Raw genomic sequence first — 17950 nt, forward strand, 5'->3', positions numbered from 1 at the left:
TCTGATTTCTGGAAAATAAATAGACTTTATATGGGAAAGGAGTTTATATGGGAAACAGTTGTCTCTGTTACGGCTTCACACATTACAGCCAGCCGACTGCAGTTTAATCTTCCATTTTCACAGGTGTCAAAGACGTTGACGGGCACCAATTGTGGGATAAAATCACTCTCAATAAAGAAACAAAGCAGAGTGTGGTGGGGCATGCCTGTCATCTCAGTAAGTGAGAGACAGAGACAGGAGGATTACAGGTTCGAGGCCATCCTGAGCAACTTAGCAAGGATCTTAGCAACTTAGGTCTCAGCAACTTAGCAAGATCCTGTTTCAAAATAGAAAATTGAAAGGGGCCGGGCGAGTATCTCAGAAGTAGAATGCCCCTGGGTGGCTCAATTCCCAGTCCCACAAAACACAACAAAACAAAATGAAAGAAAAAACAGTAAATAAAGTGTGCTGTCTTTGGTGGAAGTGGGAGTGGGGTGGGTAAAGTTTTTAATGTGTCAGATAAGGTCTTCCTTTGATTTTTTTTTTTTCTTGCTGTGCCAGGGATGGAACCTAGGCCCTTGTGCATGCTAGGCAAGCACTAACCACTGAGCGACAGTCCAACCCTCTCTTTGACTATGACTTCTGCTGCTGCTGCTGTGGCTGCTTCTCCTTCCTCTGGTGGTTTTGAGGCTTGAACTCAGGGACATTCTAGCTTCAAGCTACACCACCAGCCCTAGTATATTTTTTATTTTGAAACAGGGTCTTGCTAAGTTGCTGAGGGTTGCATTAAATAGCTGAGGCTGGCCTTGAACCTATGATCCTCCTGTGTCAACCTCTCCAGAACTAGGATTATAGGTGTGTGCCACCATGCTCAGCTCCTCCCTTTGACTTCTTAATGAAGGAATGTCTTCTTAAATGCCAAACCATTGGCCTAATTCTTAATGAGGGTGTACATTTAATTTACTTTAATGCACCACAGCTCTGAGGCCAATTACTTTTTGACTCACTTTATTTTTCTCAGGGCATAAAGGAGGATAGCTCTCCAGCATGCAGGCCAGGGATATCCCATCCCTCCAAAATGGTTCACCCTAGTCCCACCCTGCCAACCAACCTTCCTCCTCCAGCTCCCAACAGCACTTGGTACTTTTACCAACATTATTTCTATCAGTACAACAAATCTTTAAAGTAATTCTTTTTTGTCTGACAGGTAGGCCCATTCGCTTATAGCAATCCCAGCCATGTTCATGAGCCTGCAAACATGGCGTGTGCTCAGGATGCAGGCTCACAAAGAGGACTTGTGGTGCACTCCTGTAATCCCAGCACCTGGGAGGCTGAGACGGGAGGATTGCACGGTTCATGACCAGCCTCAGCAACTTCGTGAAACTCTCAGACACCTAGTGAGACCCTGTTTCAAAACAACAACAACAAAAATAAATGAGTAAATAAAATGGCTGAGGTTGTTGCTCAGAGACAGAATGCCCCTGAGTTCAGTTCCTAACAACACACACACACACACACACACACACACATACACACACACACACACACACACACACACACACACACACACACACGGGCAGGGGCAAGACTGTAATGAGCAGCAATAGCGTAGAAGCACCGGCCAGGCGCTGGACTAAGGGCTTCCAAGAGGCCTGTATTTGATCTTCAGGCCAACTCTGCAGGGAGGAGGTGGGTTGTTTATTGTGAAACTTGGCACAGCAAGGTTCGCATCCTCGCTCTGTTGCACAGCTGGCTTTGACTGCTCACAGGATTTCTCTGGTTGTTTTCTTGTGCTCTGCTCCGTATCCTGATAATAACCTTGAAATCTATGCCAATCTGATTGCCTGGAGGAAATATCTCTTGAAGATAAAAAAGAATTTTAAAAAGCCCTCTTTCCTATTTTGATGCAATCACAAGAAAGCTTGATTTCTCCTCGTGGGCCGTGTGTCTGGAAAGGGCATGAGGTGCGGGATAACTCCCCCTTCTCCCCCCATGTGACCAGGATGGTGGGGGGCAGAGTGCAAGCCCGCAGCCAGGAAGCAGGATCGGCCTTGGGAACCTCACGAATGCCGTGTAACAGAAAGAATACGCATTTGGGGATTCGACCAGACTCTGAATAGCATCCTGCCGCAGCTGCTGTCACCCTGGGCACATCGCTCTTAGCTTCTGTTACCCTAGGAAAGAAAAAGCAAAAATGGTGGTCAGTGAAATCTCAGCCTGTAAGAAAGCCGGGTCAGAGTCCTACACAGAATGCAAGTCCTTAGAGACTCATCCCTCCGTCCAGCACCAGCACTGCTGGACAGGAGCAGTGGGGTATTTTCTCTCCCGTACATGCTTGCAGCCTATGAAAAGAAGTGGAGGAATTTGCAGCTGGCATCAGGAAATCTGTGCCTGCTGCTCCAGGCCCCACAGTCATTCTGTCCCGGGCACCTGCAGCTTGACTGTGTATGGTCACAAGTTAAATTTTCCTGCCTCCCCAGACTGTGATAGTTTTGAAGACAGAGTGACCCTTGAGTATCAGTGGTGTCCCAAACTAGCAAAACATGCAGTAGGTTTTTCATCTCTGGGTGATTCAGAAAGAAAGGCTAGAGCCTGCTGTGCGCTCCGAGATGTCTGAAGATAACCGGGTGGTTTGTCCATCATTCGTTCCCTGGGGGGCAGGCAGGGAGCGTCCAGTATGTCGGGTCGGCACAGCGGCCACTCACAGTTGTGCTGCGGAAAGCTGACGCCGGGGGCTCGAGGAGCAGACCCTCGGCTCTGACCCTCTCACGTGTGGATCTGCTCTGTCTCCTTCCTGGTTCTTAGGACAATCTGGTTCAGAAAAGAAAAGATGAAACCAAGTTCACAAGAAGTTCGCCGCGCCTGTTGGTGTTTTTCCGTAGAGCTTACGCTTGGCCAGCCTCCAGGGAGGACTTTGGCTGAACCCGTTAACCAGGGGAAAAGAATCACAAATGTCTGGGGTTTGTTGACCAGAAAAATCCCCTGTGGTGACAGATGACCACATCCCGCGTGGCCTTCCTCAGAGAGACACGAAACTCTCCCCCCAGGCCCAGCTGTTGCTTCAGCTCTGTCCACCGTGTGTCCAAGGAATCTGCTTCCTGCCGGCTTCTCAGATTTAATGTAAACGCTAGACTTCCATCTCCAAAACGAGAGAACCAGCACACCCACTCGTTCCCATTCTTCCAGTGGCACTATACAATAATTTTAAGTTATACTTATATTCAAAGTTAACACTGTCCTGAGTACCCTAAACATTTTCCCCAGCTAAGGTTTGCAGTGCACACTGGTAATAGCTCCTTTGTTATATAACTGTTTTACTCCGAGTTGAAAGTGTTGAAAATTATGTTAAGTTTTGACTCCAACTCTTCACCAAAGTTGTTAATCTCCTCTTCAGAGTTAAAACACACCAGGTAGGCTGGGCGTGGTGGCGCACGCTTATATTCCTCGCGTTTGGGAGGCTGAGACAGGAGAATCGCACAGGTTCGAAGCCAGCCTTAGCTACTGAGTGAGGCTCTCAGCAACTCAATGAGACCCTGTTTCCAAATAAAACTATAAAATAGGTCTGGGAGTATAGCCTGAAGGTAGAAAGCCCCTGGGTTCCACCCCCAGTAGCACCAAAAAAACCAAAAAAATAAAACCAAGTAATCTGCTGATTTTATTTTATTTTTTGCCGGTACTGGGGATAGAACCCGGGGGCATTCTACCTCTTAGCTACGTCCCCAGCCCTATTTTTCATTCTGTATTTGGAAACAGGGTCTCACTGAGTTGCAAAGGGCCTCACTAAGTAGCTGAGGCTGTCCTCAAACCCCGATCCTCCAGTCTCAGCCTCCCAAATGCTGGAATGACAAGTGTGCGCCACCATGCCTGGCTGCATGCTTACATTCTATTGAGATCTGTGCTGACATATCTTCTCTCTCTCTTTCTTAATCTGAGAGTTCATTTTTGTTCAATAAATAGGCTGTTGTTTTTCATGGGTGCAGTTATTGGTCTCTTTGAAGATATAAATGATGACTTTCTGGAAGCCTGTCCTGCTGTCTGTGCTGTCTTGGGGTTTCCTCTGCATCCCCAGGTTTGATTCCAGTTCCCAGAAGTTGCTACGAATCAAGTTCAGTTCTCTGGAGAAGAAGCCTCCAGCTTGTTGCCCCGGGGTCTAGGCTGGGCCGCCAGTGCCAGCGGGCGAGCTTGGCTGGAGGTGCCTGCCTGGCGGGGTGGGAGGCACCTAGGACCCCAATCCCTGCAGCGCCAGCCCACCTCCTGCCTCTTCCTGCTGTCCACTCCCGGGCTCTGAGTCAGGTACCACTTCCTGCTGCTGCTTTTCCTGTAGCTGCTGTTTTTATTATTATATTATTTTATTTTAATTTCTTCCTCCCCATCCTTCTCCTTTTTCTCTCTGCCTAGCTCTCTTTCTCTTGCTCTTCTTTTTATTGCTATTTATTTATTTATTTATGGTGCTACTGGGGGGGGGTGGAACCCAGAGGCTTTCTACCTCCAGGCTACACTCCCAGACCTATTTCATATTTTATTTGGAAACAGGGTCTCACTAAGTTGCTGAGAGCCTCACTGAGTAGCTGAGGCTGGCTTCGAACCTGCGCGATCCTCCTGTCTCAGCCTCCCAAGTGTCGCCACCACGCCCAGCTTTTTTTTCTTTGTTGTTGTTGCTTTTTAAAAAGCTTTGCCCTTGAGGTTTGGTTTTCTTGTTTTTGTTTGTTGCCTGTCACAAAATATCTCTGTTGCAGTGAGTCTGGGGGTGGGAGAACGGAGCAAGGTGTCCAGCTCGCCATGTCTGCGTGGGTGGCTACTTCATTTTTCTACGTTTGGTGAAAAGAAGCATTGGGCATAGCTTCTGTGAACTCCCCCTCCTCCTTTTGAATGTTGCGTCTCTGAGGTCAGCTCGTCCACCCCACCGAGCCCGTAAAAGGTAGGTGGTTGTGGAATGTCCACATGAGTAAAGGAAGCCAGGGAGCTCAGAGGAGGGGCCAGCGCATGCGCGCGGCCCGGGGCGCTCCGGAGCAGCGGCTAGTTGCAGATCAGGTTGAGGTTGAGCTCCCATGTTCACAGACTCTTGGGGCCTAAACTCAGAAACTGGGTCTTGAGTCACCGATATTTTAACTAGGCAATGCGTCACCCCTAGCCTTCTGGTTATGTGAGAAAAATACAGCTCTAAAGCATGGTACTGTAGCACAGTATCTGGAGTATGGTACTAGAGTATAGTATCTCTGTTGCTCACAGCTGAAAGTATTCTTCATAGATGTTCGGCTCGTGAGTGGGGGAGGTGCCCACATGGGAGTGTGGCAAACATCAGCCGGGGTCCCCTTGGTGGTGACAGGGTGACTCCTAGCAGCTCCCAGGGCTTTCCCACCCTCCAGAGACCGCCCTTGAACCCCTGGAGGCATGGGGGGGGCGCTATCCGGCAACCTCTGACCTCTCCTCAGCCCCAAACCTCACCTCTCGATTCTCAAGTGCTGTTTGAGGAGCACAGGGTCAGCACAGATGACGGAGGCCCCTTCCGATCCCTCTCCATGGGCTGCCCTCTTCCAGGAAGCGCTTGTCCAGCACAGGAAGTGGACCCACCCCATAGAGTAGCACTCGGTGATCTCTGGATGCATGGTGCACCTCCCTGCCCTGCCGGCAGCAGTGAGTTTACTCCTGACCCTGCTGGGGGTGGAGTGTGGGGACCCCAGAGGCAGACACAGGGGGCTCTGGGAAGCCTACAAGAAGAGCAGAGGGGGCTTTTTCTGGGGAGAGTGGAGTCCCCTGTCACTGGGAGGGACGGAGGGCAGCCTGGTAAAAAAAAGAGCTACCACGCCCTGCAAGCTCGTCCTGCAAACCCCAGCTTTCTAAAGGGCGCAGGAAGGCAAGGGAGTGCCACAGGGCTCCACCAATAAGACGGCTCGTCCCCAGGGTGGGCCCTCCTCCTGACACCTGCTCCTCTGTGCTCGTTTCCCTCAGCGCTTCCCCTCTCATCCCCAGCCTCCTCTCTGCACAAGGTGCCCTTTGGAAGCCCCATGGTGTCTTCCATGCACCTCGCACATGGTGTTATTATTCTGAAGTCCAATATTCAGGCTCCTTGTCCTCTACTGGAACCAGGCTGTGGGTCCTTTTTGAGAGTAGGCCTTGATCTCTGTAGGCCAAGTGTCTAAGAAGGTGAGGAGCCTCGCTAATGTCTGCTGAAGCCATGAACTGCCCTGCACTCATTAGGCCCTGGGGCCTCCTACAACAGCTACCAGGCCAATGACCAATGGCCAAAAGAGGTCATGCTGGCACTTACTGCCAGGTCTCTGAGCCCACAGATGTTCCCCTGGGGACCTGTTAACAACTGGAATCGCCCTACAGCTGATGTCCATCACAGGAGGAGCTCAGCACCCATTGCAGCCACCGGCTCTCAGGGTCCCTTTCTTTCCTCCTACTCTACTCTAGCAGGTGAACGGGCCCATTAATTAGACCCCTTGGGCCCAGCTCCCAAGCCCTGAGTCTCTGCTACTTTACTAGCAGAGAGACCCGGAGAGCAGACCCTGCAGCCTGCTCGCTAGGCCTGGGCTCCACCCACAACAGACCTTCCCCCCTTCCTTACATTTCAACCTCTTCCTCCCGGCTCTCTACACTCAGGCCATAATTAAATGCAAACAACTCTTATTTAACCCACTTCCATTCATTGACCAAAAGCTCCTTTCTAAACATTGTTCTGTATTTTATCATACCCGAATTTTTTTCCCCCTCTCTCTTCCTCTCTTTCTTATCTGTCTTTTTCTTGGTACTGGGATTGAACCCAGGGGCATTCTCCCTCTGAGATATACTCCAAGTCCTTTTAAATTTTTACTTTGAAACAGAGCCTCGTTAAGTTGCTACGGTTGGCTTTGAACCTGTGATCCTCCTGTCTCCACTCCCAAGTACCGGGATCACAAGCGTGCACCACCATGCCTGGCTCATACCCGAGTTTCTCAAAAGGCCTCCCGTGTCTTCTCACCGGATGGAGTCCTCTGCTATCTCCTTTTCCTCTCTCCTATGCTCTGCGTGCGCCTAGCCAGCTGCTCCCCCGGGTGACACATTCTTTCCTAAGAACCTTTCCGAGGTGACATTGTGGCATTCAGTTCTGATACGGTATGTGTTGTTTGGGGGGCAGGCAGTGGATATGGGGGAGATGATTTTGCTTATGAAGATGTTACTCAGGCTACCTGAATGGAGCTGATGCATAGGATGTGGAGACAGAAGGCTGGGTTACCTGGAGCTGAGGACGGACGCGGTGCTTGCTGCTCTCTTCCCGAGCTCTGCCGGCGCCTTTGCATGAGGGCTGGCTGCAGTCAACTTGCTTCCCCAGGAGCAGGAGAAGGATGGGAACGTAAACTGGTTTCCTTGTGCTGAGTTAGGGAGTGGCTGCAGGTCAGCTTTAATAAGAACAATGCTTTGCTGCTCAAAGCAGTATTTGCAGGTGCCAGGAGAGGCTCCTTGCCTTATTTGTAGCCCTTTGTGACCGACCTGCTGGCGCAGAGCATGATTGCTAACCATGTATCCTTCCATTTCTACCAGCAGAGGGCTGTAAATCACCAGCAAACACACCAAGTCCTCTAGGCTCTGACAATGTGAAATGAGCTCCCCCTCCATGCTGTGAAGAGCACACTCAGGTTCCTAAATGTTACCTTTTATATTTATATATTTGTTTTTTTCACTTCCCAAGAAAAAATATTTTTCTTTATTCGGTCAAAGAAAATTGCATGGCACTTGTTTTCTGTTAGGTGTTTGGCTGAAAGTTCTCCTGACTGGCCATGAAGCAATAATGGGACACCCTGTCTCCTTTTTCTGGACTGTTTGATTCTGTTTTCATTTTTTTAGTCCACATATGAAATCTTTAATTTCACAAGTTGTTTTTCTCCTCAAATGCTCATTTAAAAAAAATTTTGTCTGAGTTGAGACATCTGTACATAAGCCAAGGACTATTCCTGTGTATAACAAAATCTCCCCCACCATCACCAAGGAAACAAGCCACATTTCAGCTCCATTTTCAGTGTCCATGGTATTTCTTAGCAGCACCCCAAGCTCACCAGCAAAACTCAGCTCTGCCTCCCACCCCTGCCCGAAGTGCACCTGCTGCGCAGTGCTGCCATCCTGAGAATGGCGTGGGCGAGGTTCTCAGGGTCCAGGAACGTGGAGCTGACCACTGGGCTACCCGAGTGAGCCACAGTGCTGAGCAGGCCAGGCAGGTCCAGAAGAGCATCACTCCTGCTGTACTGGCTTCTAGGGGGAGGGGCAGAACCTGCCTGGGGCACATGATAGAGCTTTTTAAACATTTTTTCTCTTAACTTCTGGGAACACCTTTTGGGGGGGGGGCTAGCTCGGCTTTTTTGTTTTAATTCTTTCTGGTAAAAAAGGTGAGATGGAGTGCTGAGCTACTCTCTACAGTGAGATGACTCTGGAGCTTCGAGCTTGGAGAGTGAGGTCCCAGGAGAGGAGACAGCGAGGAGATGTGAGGGGAGGGAAAGGGGGTCCCAGCCAACGGGACTGAGCATCAGGGCGGCCGGGGAAGGTGCCCAGGGCAGGGGCAGCCAGGACTTTGAAGAACCACCGAGTATGCCCTTTCTGTTCCAGGTTGCCCCACCCCTCCACCTCGGTGATCCCCCAACCTGCAGGGAGCCTTTGCTACATCAGCGAGTTTGTTGAGGTGGGTCTGGTGGTGGAGGAACAGGGACCCCGCTCCACACGGAGGGCAGTGATGTGGGGACACACGGCAGGGAGGGGCCTTGCTGTCCAGAGGCTGTATCCCAGCCAGCCAGGAAAGGGAAGGGACCAGAGACTCTCAGCAACCTAGCAAGACACTGTTTAAAAATAAGGGGGGGGGGCTGGGGGTATAGCTCAGAGGTAGAACGCACAATCCCTAGTACCACAAAAAAAAAAAGAAAGAAAGAAAGAAGGAAAGGAAGAAAGAAAAAAAATAACTATCCTTTGTACCCACTGGTGAGAGGACCTGCCTGGGATGGTGGAAAGGGGGCTGTAGGAGCGTAGTTATGACAACGGGGGGGGGGGTTAGAAGGGGTGCGCAGTGTCATATCTCCATCCTGAGAGAGCCTGTGCTTTTTTCCCCCCCCTGCTCACCCGTTAGGAAGCCGTGGACGCTGTCCCTGCAGGTCGTAGCTGAAGTGAGCAAAACTCTGAAAGCCAATTTTTGATTCCCAATGTTCCCAGTGGACTGGATGGAGCAAAGCAATACAAAAAAGCGGGACCTCCAGCCTTGGGGTTTTATAGTGCCCATAAAACATGCCTTACAGTTCCTGCCCAATTTTATGCTGTTAAGCTAAACATTTGACATCATATGGCACTTTAAACACATTGATTTACGGTATGGCCGCAATTGCATCTGTAATAAAAAGTCCAAAGTATGGGTTTTAAAAGTAATCTACTGTATTTATTATTGACATAAACAGTTACCCGCCGTTCATTTGAACATCATCTTAGATTTAACTCATGTATTAAAGATATTATGTTTCCTACTCAGCAAGGTCACCACCAAGGTGAAAGCTGTTTGTGGTTGAAAATGGAAACGATCTAATGTATAATGATAAATGTTTAAAAATAAATGAAATATAGGGTTTCATCTCTGTATGTTCCTGATTAATAATCATATTCTGTTCATTTTTTTAAAGGTCCACTCGCAATCCCTGCTCTTCAACCTGGCAAGCCACTAATCTATTTTCCATCTCTATAACTTTGTGATTTCAGGAATGCTGTAACTGGAGTCATCAGTTTGCAACCTTTGAGCTGGGCTTTCTCTTCACCCTCCGTCATTTCCCTGAGGTCTGTTTAGCTTTGTGTGGTCTGACTCATGTTTGCTTCACCAGGGTAGTTTCCACTAGGATGGCATAATTCAACTAACTTAAAAATTACTTCAGTATGAACCAAATAGGGAGTCTACGTCCCAAGGAACTTTATAACAGGAGAACATATTTATAATTATATATATATTTATATATATATTTATATATATATTTATATATATGAATATTATATATATTATATATTATATATATTTATATATATTATATATTTATATATATTTATAGTTTATATATATTTATAGTTATAAATTTAAAATTTATTTATATATATTTATAGTATATTTATAGTTATATATTTATTTATAGTTATATATATTTATAGTTATATATATTTATAGTTCATGTCAATGAGTGAGAATTTTTTTTTAAATTTTCAGACAATGGTACAGTAAGTTTGTACAAAAATATACTTTGTTCACCTGTGAGGTAGTTGGTGGCATAATTAAAAAAAAAAAACCCCACCTTGTTTCCCTAATGCTGACTTAAGAGATGTCTTAGTTAAATATTTGTGAGAAAATGATGAAAACTGGGAAAATTATTGTTTTCATTTTACATTGTAGAGTTTGTGTTTTTTTATAAGAATGTGTACATGGCACTCCATGTGTACATGGTAAGCCCAAAATTCATGTGAAAACAAAAAAATCTTCACAGACCAAGCCAGGTGTGGTGGCACACACCTGTAATTCTAGCACTTGGGAGGCTGAGACAGAAGGACTACAGGTTCGAGGCCAACTTCAGAAACTTAGCAAGACCTTGTTTTAAAATTAAAAAAAAAAAAGGGAGTGGGGATATAGCTTGAAGGTAACACACACACACACACACACACACACACACACACACACACACCTCTCTGAAAAATGGAATTGTATTTTCTGTCATTAAGGGAAATATAATGTGGCTTAGGATATTGATGATAATATATGGAATCTCCCCATTAATAAGATGTGTCTTGAGATACTGATGATTATATGTGGAAAATCCCAATTAATTAGATGTTTTAATATTGCTTTAATTTCATCCTTTAAAATTCTCTTTAGGCTGGGCGTGGTGGCGCACGCTTGTAATCCCCGCGCTTGGGAGGCCGAGACAGGAGGATCGCGCAGGTTCAAAGCCAGCCTCAGCTACTTAGTGAGGCTCTCAGCAACTTAGTGAGACCCTGTTTCCAAATAAAATATAAAAAAGGTCTGGGAGTATAGCCCAGAGGTAGAAAGCCTCTGGGTTCTACCCCCAGTACCACCAAAAAAAAAAAAAATTCTCTTTAAAATTTCATCCTTTAAAATCCTTCTTTTATTGGTCATTATGATAGGGTAGTGTTTTTTTTTTTTTTTTTGCTGTCTGTATAGCACTTTGAAACTAAACAAAGGCATAGAGGCTTATGAGCAACCACTGTCTTTGGGTCATAAAATTGTTTTTCTTTTTTCTTGAGCCCAGGGGCATTCTAATTCTGAGCTACACTCCCAGTCCTTTTTTGTTTTTTTAACAGGGGCTTGCTAAATTGCTGAGGCTGATTTCAACTTTGCAATGCCCCATCTCAGCCTCCTAAGCACCAGGATTCCAGGCGTGCACCACCCTATCTGTCTGGGTCATAAAATTTTAATACTGGAAGGAATTATAGGTACTGGGTTAAATGCTTTCATTTTTATAAATTAGGAAGTTAGTCGGGGAGGTGGTTTGTCCTTGGTGATGCAGAAGTTAATGGTGGGGGAAGGCTAGAGCTGGCCGCCTTTGGACAGGGCAGCAGAGGTCAGCAGCCTTCGGGAGGCAGAAGAGCCACTCCTCTTTAGGGGATGGGATGAAGGAGCTGCCTCTCATCCCCTGTGTTCCTCACGAGTCAATGCTTCTAACTTCTCTCTCTCTCTCCTCTTCTTGACTAGGAGGAGAGGGTAGCCACAGCTTCCTCACCTGGACAGGGGTGAGGGGACTTAAGCCCTGTTCCTTCATGGTTGGAACCTCACTTTGGAAGGTACGTAAGACGTTGGCTAGACACTGGTGAGGGTCAGAGTTGCTCGATGCTGTGCTGTTAGTATATACCTGTGTACCATGTTTCTCCTTTCCAAGTAAGAAGGCTGTAGTTGGGGCTTGGAGCCTCAGTGTTGTAATCATCTCTTACATTTTCACAAGGATTCCTCTGTTATAAGGTGTTTTCTTCTATATAGTCTCAATTAGTTATTACTTGAAGCTGCTAAATTTTGTAGCCAGAAATTCCTCCTTCTGGCAGTGTACTGAGGGACAGCTAGGTGCGGTGCAGGCCCTGGGGTGACCCGACTAGACTGCTCTTGGCAGCGTTCTTACATTTCCCAGAAATCTCAGGCTCACAGTTCCTCATTCTATCATTTCCTACCTAAGTAGCTAGAAATTGATCATCTGTCCCGTGGAAGTATTGAGAGTACCTACCTTCCAGTGTTACTGTGAGGATTAAATCAGATAAAGTGCTTAAAACTGGGCAAAAGTGTGCCAGCGCCCGGCACACAGTAGGCACTCAGCAGTGTTACCTGTTATGACCAACTGGGAACAGTTAGTATACATTCACGTATACACACTGTATACATGCGTCAGCCCACTCACTGCAAGACAGCACCAGGCTATAAGAGCAGTAGTTCCTTCAGGACCCTTGCACTGACTTTCAATCTCAGCTTTTGAAAATACTCTTCCTGTCTAACAGTTCTGAGTGACCTGAGCAGCTCCTACCCCAGAGCTCGGCAGACCTAGTGAGCCTGGCGGTAATGATGAGGTGACTCTTCCAAGTTCAGTGTCACCTCTACCATCCATAGAACTTAGTCTCCCCTTTAAAATAGTCCAGAATTGCCGGGCGTGGTGGCGCACGCTTGCAATCCCCGCGCTTGGGAGGCAGAGACAGGAGGATCGCGCAGGTTCGAAGCCAGCCGCGCGCGCTGGCTTAGGAGACCCTGTTTCCAAATAAAAATGTAAAAATAGGTCTGGGAGTGTAGCCCAGAGGTAGAAGGGCTTCCAGGAACCCCAGTACCAAAAAAAAAAAAAAAAAAAAATAGTCCAGAATTTACAGAGAAGACTGTAGAGTCCCTCTGTCTGGAGCAGACAGCCCAAGGACAGAAAGTTAAGAATGCTCAAATTAAAACACACGCACACATGCTATAGGGCCTCACACCCAGAGTCTGGCCAGTCCTGTGGTTACAAGCCATAAGCAGTGCAGTGGAGATTTAGGGAGCCTGGTATGAGGAGAAGGAACTTCCAGGAGCTGCTTCCTGAGCACCTTGGAGCCAGCTCAGGCTGCCTCACAAGGGCCAGGGCAGGGAGTGCAGCCAGACCCTGGGGAGAGCTCCCCAGGGCAGGGAGGAGCCTCAGGGTCTCTTAGCCACACTTGGCCAGGACTGTCGGCAGGACAGGACTCATGTATTCTTCATCAGTTCTACTAATCTTGCTTATGTTTACTAAACGTTGAGCTTATTCAGAGCAGAGTTTGGTTATTCTCCACCAGTATTTAGTGGTCTTTAATAGGAATCTGAGTACTGGGGATAGAACCCATGGATATTCTCACGTTGAGTGGCACCCCAACCTCTTTTAGTTTTTTTTTTTTTAATTTTGAGATGGGATCTTGTTATGTTGCTGAGGCTGGTCTAGAACCTGCCACCCTCCTGCCTCAGTCTCTCAAAGAGCTGTGATTACAGGTCTGCTCCTGGCCTAAAAATCTTTTTAAAATATATCCACAATTTTATTTCTGACACGACTCTACTGATAAAATATATTTAAAAATCTCATCCAGATGACATTTAGTTTTAATAAAAAATGCCGTGCCTGATATTGACAAGTAACTCCCCTGTAATTGGTGGACTTAACTTTTTCTTTCTTTTGGATAGGAAATGTACCTGCTTTTTTGAAATAACAATGACAACTAAAGATGTAGTTTAGTATTCTAGAATTGCTAAGACCTCCCTTTCCCTTGAACCTACAAAGACCCTCCAGGACTTTCTGCTGGAGAATTAAGAGATTCTCTGGCCTGTAAGAGATCTTGAGCTTATCCTGTCAGTGCGCCAGTGCTTTAGGAATTCCTTGGAGGGCCAGCTGTAGTGTTAGGAGGGGGGCTGTGAGGGTACAGATGTTTGCAAGTCATGCTCGAGACTGTTGCAGGTGACAAGCCATCATCTCCGCTGGAGAGGGGTGTGCTCAAGTGTGGACCTGTGCAGACAGCACATCAGAGGACAGACATATTAGTATTTACATTTATTGAAGAGCCACAGGGTTGCATTTTCCTTTCCATTGCTATGACTTGTGCTCTTAATTTAGTCATCAGACCCAAAAACCATCACACACTTTGTTGAAATCAGAACATACTAACTGGTTTCTCTAGTGCTTTAAGAATCTTTCTCCTGTTAAGGATGAGTCTTGGGCTTTTACAAAGGAATGTGACCCTTGGAAAGTCCTGCCTGCAGATTTAATGAACACCCAGGGTGGTGTTTAGAGTTAATGTCCTAAGATATACAAACTGAAGAATGTGCCGGAATGTATCTCATAAAGTAGCCCTAGGGTGACATCCACTGGCCAAACGCCATTAGTGGCTTTGTAGAGAGCTGCGCCCCTGGTGCCAAGTCCGAGGACATTCCGAACAGATCCTCTAAACATCTGAATGCCTCTATGCGACAGTAAATGATTTCTACTTTAAAAAATTTATATCCGTTACTGTAGAAGTATGTTTTGTGCTATTTTTGGAAATCCATACCACAGAAGCCAGTTCAGATTGGCAAATACTCAAAAGCTTGACATTCTTTTGGTAGGGTGTAGAAAAACAGGCTTTTAAAATGCAAAATGCTACAACTCCTATAAAAGGAAATTTGGCAGTACCTAAGAAAGCCACCTACGGATTTACATTTGACTCGGTGATCCCACTTTAGCCTAAAGATTGCTTCCTACAATATAACACACAAGATGAATTATTCACAAGATTGCAAAATTACACATGAGATTAATTGCAGCATGATTTGTAATCATAAAATACTGGAGATTTAGCTGGATGTGGTGGCACACGCTTGTAATCCCAGGACTGGGGAGGCTGAGACAGGATTGCAGGTTCGCGGCCAGCCTCAGCAACTTAGTGAGCTCCTGTTTCAAAGTAAAGAATAAAACAGGGCGGGAGGTGTAGCTCAGAGGTAGAATGCCCCTGGGTTCCATTTCCAGTAACACACACACACATATACACACACACTACTGGAGATTTACTCAATCAAATATAGAAGAGTGGTTGAATAAACTATACACACAGAGTGGTACTATGCAAATATCACAGGGAGGGCTGATATGAGCTGGTAAGAATGAGGGAGATCTATGTGAACGCATATGGAGCAATTCTCAGGATATCTATATCTCTATATAAATGTTTTTGCTGTATTGGGGGCGGAACCCAGGGCCATTCTACCTCTGAGCTACCCTCCCAGCCCTATTTTTTTTTTTATTCTTTATTTTCAAAGAGTCTCACTCAATTGCAGAGCCTCACTAAGTAGCTAAGGCTGTCTGTGAACTGCGATACACCTGCCTTGGCCTCCCAAATGCTGAGATTACAAGCATGTGCCACCATGCCCAGCCTCAGGATATATTATTAGCCAGAGAGAGACAATTTTTAACAACTGACACCATATCAGTGCTGTTTTTGACCTAACAAAGGACATCATTTTTTTTTTTTTCTGTACTGGGGATGGAACCCGGGGCATTCTACCTCCAAGCTATACCCCCAGCCCTATTTTTTATTCATTATTTGGAAACAGGGTCTCACTGGGTTGCACAGGACCTCACTAAGTAGCTGAGGCTGTCTGCGAACCACAATCCTCCAGTATCAACCTCTCAAATGCTGGGATTACAAAGGTGTGCCACCATGCCGGGCTAGACATCATTTAAATTTTAAATGCTTAAAATTTGGGGCGGGTCAGGAATGGTGAGGACAGTAGGAAAGGCATTTCAAGCCAAGCAGGACACCCAGCTCTCCTGGCACAGTCCCTAATGCCATTTATTGGGGGCAGGCTGCTTCTCTTATTGTATAAACATATATAGAGGTCAGCCGGGCGTGGTGGCGCATGCCTGTAATCCCCGCGCTTGGGAGGCTGAGACAGGAGGATTACACAGGTTTGAAGCCAGCCTCAGCTACTTAGTGAGGCTCTCAGCAACTTAGTGAGACCCTGTTTCCAAATAAAATATAAAATAGGTCTGGGAGTATAGCCCAGAAGTAGTCTCTGGGTTCCACCCCCAGTACCACATACACACACACACACACACACACACACAAAAAAAAAAAAAAAAAAAAAAACACCCAAAAACAAAGAAAAACAACAATAACAAAAAACCGTATTTAGAGGTCAAAGCAGATGATAACCATGTGCTTCTGGGCTTGGATAGATGAACTGGACTATGCATCACCCTGCCATGTTGCTCTTTCCACTGCTTGGGTAGCTGGCAGGGGCCAGGCTGGCAAGTTCCTTCCCTCCACGACTTTCTGCTGATCATGACCCGGGTGTGTGTTGGATTTTAATCTCTGCCTCACTTCTAGCAGCTCCTCTTTGTTCTGAGCATGGTGCCAGGTAGAAAAACCCTACTGATTTCCAAACAGTAAAATCTGCTTCTGCAGGGAACTGATCCTTTTTCCTTCCCATCGCCGTCATCCCAAAGGGCTGTGTTTACTGTTCTGTTTTTGGTCCTGTTGTCTTTCATTTCAGATTTCTCTGTATTTTTATAGGGCTAACTTTATATATAATTATTCTATTTAGCTGTGACACTCTTTAATTTTTTCATTTAGTTAAGTACAGCATCTGGGGCAGAAACAGCCCCCGAGCTGCAGGGAGCTGGCCCAGAAACCTCCAGCTGTGTACAGCAAGTACCTTGGTACTGGGGTGGGGTGCGGAATCTTGGTACTGGGGTGGGGTGTGGAATCTTCCTCCAAGGGCATTTCTCCTGTGCCAGCCACTGCTGGAGTTGAAGATGGCACAAGATTTTAGAGGAAAATATTTAAGCTTTCAGTCAGTAACAAGGATGAACTGGGTGCTGAGACAGTAAATCCAAAGCAAAACCCACAAGAAGCCAGGCATGGTGGAGCAAGCCTGTAGCAATTTAGTGAGCCCCTGTTTTAAAATAAAAAATAAAAAAAGGACTGAGGAGCATAGCTCAGAGGTAGCATGCTCCTGGTTCGATCCCCAGTATCCCCCCAAACCCACACAAGGAACACTTACATTTACTTCCTGTTCCTACAACAGTTTAAATTTGCCTTAAAATAGTCCTTCAATCTTTTGTCTTTTTCCTCTTCAATATGTAACTTACATATACATGGGCATTAGTTTTACTCTTAAATTTTATGCCTTCGTTGATTGCTTTGTGTGTAATATGCCAAATAAATTCAACAGTGGAAATAGAAACAGTTAAAGTTGCTCGAAAACAAATGTAGGAGGTTGCTGGAAACTGTGGCCCAGGGTGGCCTTGGACTCCAGGGCTCAATCCAAAGACCTTCCCGGCTGCTGGTAACGGAGGTGCCACCAGGCCCAGGTTTAAGGCTGTGGAAAACCTTCTATGGGGAGCAAACCCCTGAAGTTAGGAATAAAAAGTTTAACACTCAAAAACTATGTTAAAAAAAAACAACACCATAAGCAGAAAAAAAGCTGCAGCTCACATCAGCAACAGAGACAATCTCGTCAATTAGAAAAAATCCCAAAGAGAGAGTGTGTGTGTGTGTAAAGGTCATAAACAGACTTCTTAGGCAAACGTAAATGGCTGCTAAACACCTCGAAAGGCTAGACCTCCTTCAATATAATGGCCATGCAAACTCTTGCTAGCCAATTCTACCGATTGGCTTTTGAAAGACCAAAAGCATAAGCCATGGTGCCGGGCTCTTACCTGCCTTGCCGGCACAAGTGTTAAGTAGAAATAACTTTTAGAAGGAATAACTAGGCACTAACAAAAATTAAATACACTTGTCCTGTAGGCCAGGTTGAACAGTGAACACATGTGCCTCGATCATGGCTGGGAGACTCACTGCATCACTGAGAACAGGGATAAAGTAGCGGAAAGGACCTAAACCCGGCATTGAGCACCCACACGTGGACCCGGGCGGCGCTACAGCACGTTCTCGCGAGAGCGGCGTGTGTGGCCTGAGCGAGCCCGGATGCGAGTTGCCAGGCGTCACGTGACCGCGTCCTCGC

This window comes from Muscardinus avellanarius (genome assembly GCF_963383645.1).
Source record: "Muscardinus avellanarius genome assembly, chromosome: 5".
Taxonomy (NCBI): Eukaryota; Metazoa; Chordata; class Mammalia; order Rodentia; family Gliridae; genus Muscardinus; species Muscardinus avellanarius.